The 9597-nt window shown below is 38.2% G+C and overlaps 1 non-coding gene across 1 annotated transcript; it reads right to left on the reverse strand.

The window, feature by feature from the left end:
• Window positions 1-6673: 6673 nt before the first annotated feature.
• LOC148572042 (small nucleolar RNA R71) lies at window positions 6674-6781 on the reverse strand. Its single transcript, XR_015908387.1, has one exon. It is a non-coding gene; the product is annotated as a small nucleolar RNA R71 (small nucleolar RNA).
• Between the last annotated feature and the right edge of the window lie 2816 nt (window positions 6782-9597).

Consider the following 9597-nt stretch of genomic DNA (forward strand, 5'->3'; position numbering starts at 1 on the left):
AGGATCTTTGGACCACATAGGATCCCTACCTTTCCTTCTTCATTTTCACACAACACAACTCTCTCTTCTTCCACTTGGTCGAATACATCTTCTTCCCCCATCTCCTCCATTTTCTTCTTCTTCTACTACTGTCTCTCTTCTTTTGTTTTTCTATAACCACTAATGCCTCAAGGGATGCACAGGGATGCACTTCCCTCCACAAAACTATTAGGAGCAACAAAGATAAGGAAGAGACATAGAGGAGCTCAAGAGCACCATTGGTTCTTCAAGAAGAGGAAGACGCCACCCTCACTAAGGTGGACCCGTTCCTTAATCTCCTTGTTCTTATTTTCCTGTTTTTCATTTATTATGCTTTATGTTTTATTTATATTTGTGTCTTTACTATATGATCACTAGTATCTAAGTGTCTATGTCTTAAAGATATGAATGTCCTATGAATCCATCACCTTTCTTTAATGAAAAATATTTTCTGAAAAAGAAAATGAAGTACATAAATTTTTGAATTTTAAAATAGTTTAATTATTTTGATGTGGCGGCAATACTTTTTGTTTTCTGAATGAATGCTTGAACAATTTAATTAAGGTGAAATGTTATTTGATAATCTGAAAAATCATAAAAATGATTCTTGAAGCAAGAAAAAGCAGTGAAGAACAAAGCTTGCAGAAAAAAAAATGCGAAAAAAAAGAGAGCAAGAAAAAGAAAAAGCAAGCAGAAAAAGCCAAAAGCTCTTTAAACCAAAAGGCAAGAGCAAAAAGCCAATAGCCCTTAAAACCAAAAGGCAAGGGTAATAAAAAGGATCCAAGGCTTTGAGCATCAGTGGATAGGAGGGCCTAAAGGAATAAAATCCTGGCCTAAGCGGCTAAACCAAGTTGTCCCTAACCATGTGCTTGTGGCGTGAAGGTGTCAAGCGAAAACTTGAGACTGAGCGGTTAAAGTTGAGGTCCAAAAGCAAAAACAGAGTGTGCTTAAGAACCCTGGACACCTCTAATTGGAGACTTTAGCAAAGCTGAGTCACAATCTGAAAAGATTCACCCAGTTATGTGTCTGTGGCATTTATGTATCCGGTGGTAATACTGGAAAACAAAGTGCTTAGGGCCACGGCCAAGACTCATAAAGTAGCTGTGTTCAAGAATCAACATACTAAACTAGGAAAGTCAATAACACTATCTGAATTCTAAGTTCCTATAGATGCCAATCATTCTGAACTTCAAATGATGAAGTGAGATGCCAAAACTGTTCAGAAGCAAAAAGCTAATAGCCCCGCTCATCTAATTAATACTGATCTTCACAGATGTTTTTGGAATTCATTGTATATTCTCTTCTTTTTATTCTATTTGATTTTCAGTTGCTTGGGGACAAGCAATAATTTAAGTTTGGTGTTGTGATGAGCGGATAATTTATACGCTTTTTGGCATTGTTTTTAGTATGTTTTTAGTATGATTTAGTTAGTTTTTATTATATTTTTATTAGTTTTTAAATAAAAATCATATTTCTGTACTTCACTATGAGTTTGTGGGTTTTTCTATAATTTCAGGTATTTTCTGGCTGAAATTGAGGGAGCTGAGCAAAAATCTGATTCAGGCTGAAAAAGGACTGCAAATGCTGTTGGATTCTGACCTCCCTGCACTCAAAATGGATTTTCTGGAGCCATTGGAGTCCAAATGGTGCGCTCTCAATTGCGTTGGAAAGTAGACATCCAGGGCTTTCCAGCAATATATAATAGTCCATATTTTTCTCAAGGATAAATGATGTAAACTGGCGTTCAACGCCAGTTCCATGTTGCAGTCTGGCGTCAAACGCCAGAAACAGGTTACAAATTGGAGTTGAACGCCAGAAACAGGTTACAACCTGGCGTTCAACTCCAGAAACAGCCTAGGCACGTGAGAAGCTTAAGTCTCAGCCCCAGCACACACCAAGTGGACCCCAGAAGTGGATTTCTGCACCAATTATCTTAGTTTATTCATTTTCTATAAACCTAGGTTACTAGTTTAGTATTTAAACAACTTTTAGAGATTTATTTTGTACCTCATGACATTTTTAGATCTAAACTTTGTACTCTTTGACGGCATGAGTCTCTAAACTCCATTGTTGGGGGTGAGGAGCTCTGCAGCGTCTCGATGAATTAATGCAATTATTTCTATTTTCCATTCAAACACGCTTGTTCCTATCTAAGATGTTCATTCGCGCTTCACTATGAAGAAGGTGATGATCCGTGACACTCATCACCTTCCTCAATCCATGAACGTGTGCCTGACAACCACCTCCGTTCTACATCAGATTGAATGAGTATCTCTTAGATTTCTTAATCAGAATCTTCGTGGTATAAGCTAGGATTGATGGCGGCATTCATGAGAATCCGGAAAGTCTAAACCTTGTCTGTGGTATTCCGAGTAGGATTCAAGGATTGAATGGCTGTGACGAGCTTCAAACTCGCGATTGTTGCGCGTAGTGACAGACGCAAAAGGATCAATAGATCTTATTCCGACATGATCGAGAACCAACAGATGATTAGCCGTGCTGTGACAGAGCATTTGGACCATTTTCACTGAGAGGATGGGAAGTAGCCATTGACAACGGTGACACCCTACATACAGCTTGCCATGGAAGGAGCCTTGCGTGTGTGAAGAGGAGTACAAGAGAAAAGCTGAAATTCAGATGACAAAGCATCTCCAAAACTCCAACATATTCTCCATTATTGCACAATAAGTATTTATTTTATGCCTTTTTACTTTTCACAATTGAACTTACAAAATACTGTTGTTGGTATCCTGACTAAGAATAATAAGATAACCATAGCTTGCTTCAAGCCAACAATCTCCGTGGGATTCGACCCTTACTCACGTAAGGTATTACTTGGACGACCCAGTGCACTTGCTGGTTAGTTGTACGAATTTGTGAGAAATAGTAATATTGACATTGACATACACATTTTCGTGCACCAGCTGCCAAAAATAACGAAAATTAAATTAAATAAAGAAATAATAGAATAACAAAGACCAATAGAATAACGAAGTATATGAATATATTCACACGTATATGAATATCAAAGTCTAATAGAATAATAAATTGAACTTATTTCTAATTACAAACTTTTTTTGAAACAGCTCAAATTCCCAATAAAACCCACAAACATAAAGAAAATAATAGAAAGTTTGATAGATAGGGAGTATCTAGAGGGTGATAAGAACAACACAAATATACAATTACCTTACTTAAATTAGTATGATTCTGACTTCACATTATAGAATTTCTTTATAAATGACGATCATGGAAAAGACTTCACTAAATCCCTCAATCATATATATGTATAATGGGAAATATTTTACATTATATAATTCTTGTTGCTATTTTTTATTCTTTTTTATTAAAAGAGCCTTAGTTTTGAAATCAGTATGATAAAAATTTTGATTATTCAAAAAGTATCAAATATGTTTTAATAATTAAATGCCTTTAAAATCTAGTAAATAATTGTTCATAATTAAACTGAAATCTATTTTTTTTCCCGAAGCACTTTACATTATGTTAATTCAAGCACAACTAAAACAGTTCAAATTATTCATGAGTAAACCCCAAATTATTCTTACGTCATTAACAATTACAAAAATAGAATACTTTTCTCCCTAACTCGCATGATTCACTGAAATTTACTTAATCATGTCTAACATGACAACCACTGACCAACATAGCATTCATAATTGAGGGAGGGGAGGAGCGAAATCCAAACATATTGAAAAGGATTAGAAACAATCTGCATTACTGATTGCAAGTTCTAAGGACCACAGGTATTTAAATTTTTCTTTCTTCAGGAATTCAACAATAAGTAAAAAGAAACAGCCACAAACACAAAAGAAATAGCAAACCAAAAGAGATAGGGGTGATTCAGGTGAACAATGAAATGCAAAGAAGAAAATGGATAATTGATCTATCAAAAATTAAAGATTGAGGAAGGTTTGATGCTTTGTCTCTCTGATTTTAGTTTTTTCTTTTCTTTTTCAATTGAAAACTCAATTTTAAAAACTAATTAAAGGGGTAGTAAATTAAATGACATAAAAATAATAGAATGCAAGTTCATCTATTTCCACCGATTCAACATTCTAAAACATGAAAATTTACTTTTAAATATCACTTAAATGGGGTGCACACTTCTCTCCGTGTGACTCCGCACTCCCCGATGCCTACCCTTTGCTCAAGAAGCTTCACCTAAAGCGTATGTCTCTCGTTGATGATGTCCTCAACCTTATCGCTCGGTCCTTTCCTTCCTTCAAAGAACTCGTTCTCATGTGCTATGAAGATTTTGGGATCGCTGGAATCAGAACAACACACAAAAGGTTAAAACTACTTACCAAATCAATAAAAAGTAAAAATAAAACAAAACCAATGCAATCAAGAACCAAATCACAGTGAAAAGTATGGCACCTCAATCTTGATCTTTCCATCCCTGATATCAAAGTTTTCATCGCAGTCTTTATGCAATTTACAACAATATAATTTATGCAAACAATTTCTGGGTATATGATAAACCACTATTTTATGGTTTATAATATGTTTAATTGTGTGGTTTTATCATGATCTTTACCCACTTATTCATATTATTAGCATGCATTTATATTTCCTTCCTAAAATTTTACATGATTGAAAACTTGCTTCCTAGAGACTTTTGATTATGTATTTTAATTCTCCTTTATTCCATTCGATGTCGTGATCTGTGTGTTAAGTGTTTCAGGATTTATAGGGCATGAATGAGTTGGAGATTGGAAAGGAAGCTTGCAAAAATGGAAGGAACACAAGAAATTGAGGAGATGACCAGCGAAAAGTGACGCGGCCGCATGGCTCATGCGACCGCACGAAAGAGAGGAAATCGCAGTGACGCGGTCGCATGGCTCACGCGACCGCGCGGATTGGAATAGCACAAGTGACGTGGAGGCGTGGACGACGCGCCCGCGTGGCAAAGCGAAACGCCACATGACGCGTCCGCATGAATGACGCGATCGCGTGACATGCGCGATCTGCATAATCTGCAGAATTTGCTGGGGGCGATTTTGGGCCCTATTTTGACCCAATTTTCGGCCCAGAAAAGCATACTAGAGCCAGGGAACATGCAAAAACCAAAAACAACATTCATTCTACATAGTTTTAGTTTTTAGATCTAGTTTTACTCCTCCTCTAGGTTTTCTCTCTACACACTCATAGTTCTTAGGATTTTTATTTTCTATTGTTCTTTGCATTGGGATATCGAGAAGAGTTATTACCTCACCAAAACTTCGTCATTCTAGTTCGTTTACTTTACTTGGCTTTACTCTTCCATGTCCTTTAATTTACTCAATTTTATTATTGAATTATTTTAGAATTTATTAATACAACAGTTACTTCTATTTTTAATTGATCCCTTTGAGTTTTATTTATCATGTCTTTCTTTAATTCCCTTTCCTATATTATGAGTTCTACATTCACAATGAGCGAGTAGTTCCCTAACTTGATGGGGAGTTGATTGAAAGGAACCCTTCAGTTGGAATGTTCAAAGGAGAAATTGTAATTAGAGTTATTGTTAGATGGCTCTCTAGTCACTAACGCCAATCCTTCCCAGTAAGCGGATTGGGACTTGTGAGTAGAAACATCATTCCAACTTGTTTGACTTTCCCTTATTTAGTAAGGGATAACTAAACAGAACGACCTTCAATTATCAATTAATCTTGAGAGTACTGCAACAAGAATAGGGCCTCCAACTAATCTACTCCCAGTCAAGGCTTTTATTTAAATTACTTGATTTCCCCAATTTAATTTCCTGTTTATTCAACTCAAACTCTTTCTGAAAATATCGGATTAACAAAATAGCACACCTTTCTGCAACTCGTTGGGAAACGACCTGGGATTCATACTCCCAGTATTTTAATTTTAATTTTTGTGACACCCTTTCTAAATTGATAAGCGGATTTCTGGTTGGTTAAGAACTATACTTGCAACGCACAACTTATATCAATTCTTAATTAGCCAATTTCCGCCACGTCAATTTTTGGCGCCGTTTCCGGGGAGTTGCAATAGAGTGCTAAAGTTATTAATTGGATTTTATTTATTTGCATTTTATTTTATCTTGCTACCATGAGCTGCTTGTTTCTTTCGTTAAATGATGCGTTCACTTCCTGATCCTAACTTGCTAGTATTCGATCCTGAGATTCAAAGAACTATTTCACGAATAAGGCAAGCTCGGCGTCAGTTAGTCCTCTCTGAGGGCGGATCTGAAACGTCACTAGAGAAAGAAACCAGCCCCCGTTCTACTTATTTAGTTGATTTACGTGTAGGTAACATGGCAGCAGCTAGGAGAGTTACTATCCAGGAGGCTGGAGCCCCTGATTTTACAATGCAATCATTTCAAGCGCATCACCCAGCGGTGGCTACAGACTTTGAAATAAAGACCGCACTGCTCAATTTGATGCCCAAGTTTCATGGCTTGCCTGATCAAGAGCCTATCAAGCACCTGAGAGATTTTCAAATAGTCTGTTCTATCGTCAAGCGTGATGGTGCAAATGAAACTTCAATTTTGCTGAAAGCTTTCCCGTTTTCTCTTGAGGGAAAGGCAAGAGAGTGGTACTACACTCAACCCGCAGCAACTGTATCCAACTGAGATATACTCAGAAGATAATTTCTGGAAAAGTTCTTTCCAGCTGAAGTTACTGATAAACTGAGGAAAGACATTTCCATGATTGTTCAGGATGAATCTGAGACTCTCTATGAATACTGGGAGCGCTTCAATAATCTTCTAGAAGCATGCCCCCACCATATGATTGACAAGATAGTGTTACTCGGTTACGTCACACAGGGCATGAGGCCCCCAGATAAGACCACATTGGAAAGTGCTAGCAATGGGTCTATAAAAAAGTACAAGACCACTGATAAGGCATGGTAATTGATCAGCGACTTAGCTGAATCTACTTGGAATCACAGGCAGAAACAATGCCGTTCAAAAGCCGTTGCAGAAGTATCCTCTAGCAGAGAGACTGCTGCTCTAACTCAAAGTATCTGTGAAATGATCAACTTACTGAAGCAGATGCAATTGAATCAACAACAAGTTCAGCAAGCTCAACCTTCTCCACCACAGCAAAACCAACAGTTAGTCCCATAGAGAGTTTACGGAATCTGTGCTGATTATAGCCACTATACTTATGAGTGTCCGCAGCTCCAGCAGGAAGACAACACCGTGTCAGTCACTCATAACTTCTATGACCGCCCCAACCAAGGGTACAATCAAGGTGGCAATTACAGCCATGGCTGGCAGGACAATTCTAACCAGAATTGTAGGGACAACAACAACAGAGGAGGCAGAGACAATCAGGGAAATTAGAGGTGGAATAATAACAATAACAAACAGCAAAACCAGAACCAGCCTTACAGAGCACCTCACCTGAGGCAATCCCAAGGACCACAGAATACCCAACAGCAGACCTCTCAAATTACTTATCCTTCTTCATCTTCTAATGATGACTTACTACAATCTATTGATCGGAGACAACAGACCATGGAAAATAACCTTTATGCTACACTAAATGGTCTGAACTCTACTTTGCAAGCTCTTGTCTCACAGATTGGATCAATGAATAACTCCAATAACCATCCTTTGAGCTCCAGTGGAATCCCCTCTCAACCATTACCCAATCCAAAGGGTGGCATTAATGCCATCACCCTAAGGTCCGGAACCACACTGCAGGAGAGGAATCAGGAGAAGCCAAGACCACCAGAACACGCCTCAGCTGAAGAGGTAGTGAAAATAGAAGATGTTGAAGAGGAAGAGGATATACAGGACATGGCTGAAAAAGAAGAAGTTCAACCACAGGAGGAAGCACCAAAGGGTGCAGACACTGCAGAAGACACCACTCCCATTCCATTTCCACAACTTGCAAGGAAGCCCAGGAAGCAGCTGGAACCTGATCCCAAAATGGTAGAGATATTCAAAAAGGTTGAGGTAACTGTTCCTCTTTTTGATGTTATTCAACAGGTACCTAAATATGAAAAGTTTCTAAAATATTTATGTATACATAAAGACAAAATTAATGAATTAGAAACTATTCCTTTAGGTAGTTCCATATCTGCTTTAATGGGAGGTTTACCTGAAAAGTGTAGTGACCCAGGTCCTTGTATAGTTAATTGTACTATTGGTGGTGTGATAATTTCTGACTGCATGTGTGATTTAGGAGCATGTGTGAGTATAATGCCTTTGTCTATATATGATATTTTGAGACTCCCTCCCTTAAAAAGGTCGGCAGCTCGTTTTGTGTTAGCAGATAAGAGCATTATTACAGTGGTTGAAGTTACTGAAGATGTATTATTGGGCATTAAGGGACTCACAATCCCCACTGATTTTTATATTCTAGAGATGCCTCAAAATGACTCAGAGAAGCCATCATCAATCCTACTTGGAAGACCTTTCCTGAAGACATCAAAGTTCAAATTGGATGCTTTTTCAGGAACATACTCTTTTGAAATAGATGGCCGATTAGTAAGTTTCAACCTGAATGGAGTTATGAAGCACCCTTCAGAAGATCATTCTATCTTCTAGTGTGACATCATAGATGAAACTGTAGCTGAAGTTCACCAGGAGGAATTAGAGGAGAAGCACACAGGACAAGGTCCAAGTGTGGGGACATTCTCAGAGGACAATGACAGTGCTTTACCATTGTTACCAGCTCCAGACAACTCAGAGCCTGACCATGATCAGAAGTTAGAATTAAAACCCCTTCCTCCACACCTCAAATATGCTTACCTTGAGGACAAGCAAAAGTGTCCAGTTATCATTGCAAGGGAACTCACTTCTCAACAAGAAGAGCAGTTACTTAGTGTGCTGAGGAAGCACAAGAAGGTAATTGGGTGGAGTTTGGCAGATATAGTAGGCATTAACCCTCAAGTATGTGAGCACAGAATATTTTTAGAAGAGGGAGCAAGGCCTGTTCGTCAACCCCAAAGAAGACTGAACCCCACTATCTTAGAGGTTGTCAAAAAGGAAGTGACCAGACTACTAGAGGTAGATATCATCTATCCCATCTCAGACAGTGAATGGGTAAGCCCAGTACAAGTAGTACCAAAGAAGTCTGGAGTCACTACAGTGAAGAATGAGCATGGAGAGCTCATAGCAACCAGAGTACAGAACGCTTGGCGGGTCTGCATTGACTACAGACGCCTCAACCAAGCAACTCGTAAGGATCACTATCCTCTTCCATTCATTGATCAAATGCTGGATCGCCTGTCAGGTAAATCACATTATTGTTTTCTAGATGGTTACACAGGTTATCTCCAGATTCATATAGCTCCTGAGGATCAGGAAAAGACTACTTTTACATGTCCTTTTGGGACTTATGCTTACAAGAGAATGCCCTTTGGCTTGTGCAATGCACCAGCTACCTTCCAAAGGTGCATGATGAGTCTTTTCTCTGATCTTATTGAGGACTGTATGGAAGTTTTCATGGATGATTTTAGTGTTTATGGCGATTCCTTTAGCCTTTGCTTAGATGGATTATCTAGAGTATTAGATAGATGTGTCAGTACAAACCTTGTATTAAACTTTGAAAAATGTCACTTTATCGTTAAACAAGGGATTGTACTAGGACATGT

This window comes from Arachis ipaensis, chromosome B3 (genome assembly GCF_059453495.1).
Source record: "Arachis ipaensis isolate K30076 ecotype BB chromosome B3, ASM5945349v1, whole genome shotgun sequence".
Lineage (NCBI taxonomy): Eukaryota > Viridiplantae > Streptophyta > Magnoliopsida > Fabales > Fabaceae > Arachis > Arachis ipaensis.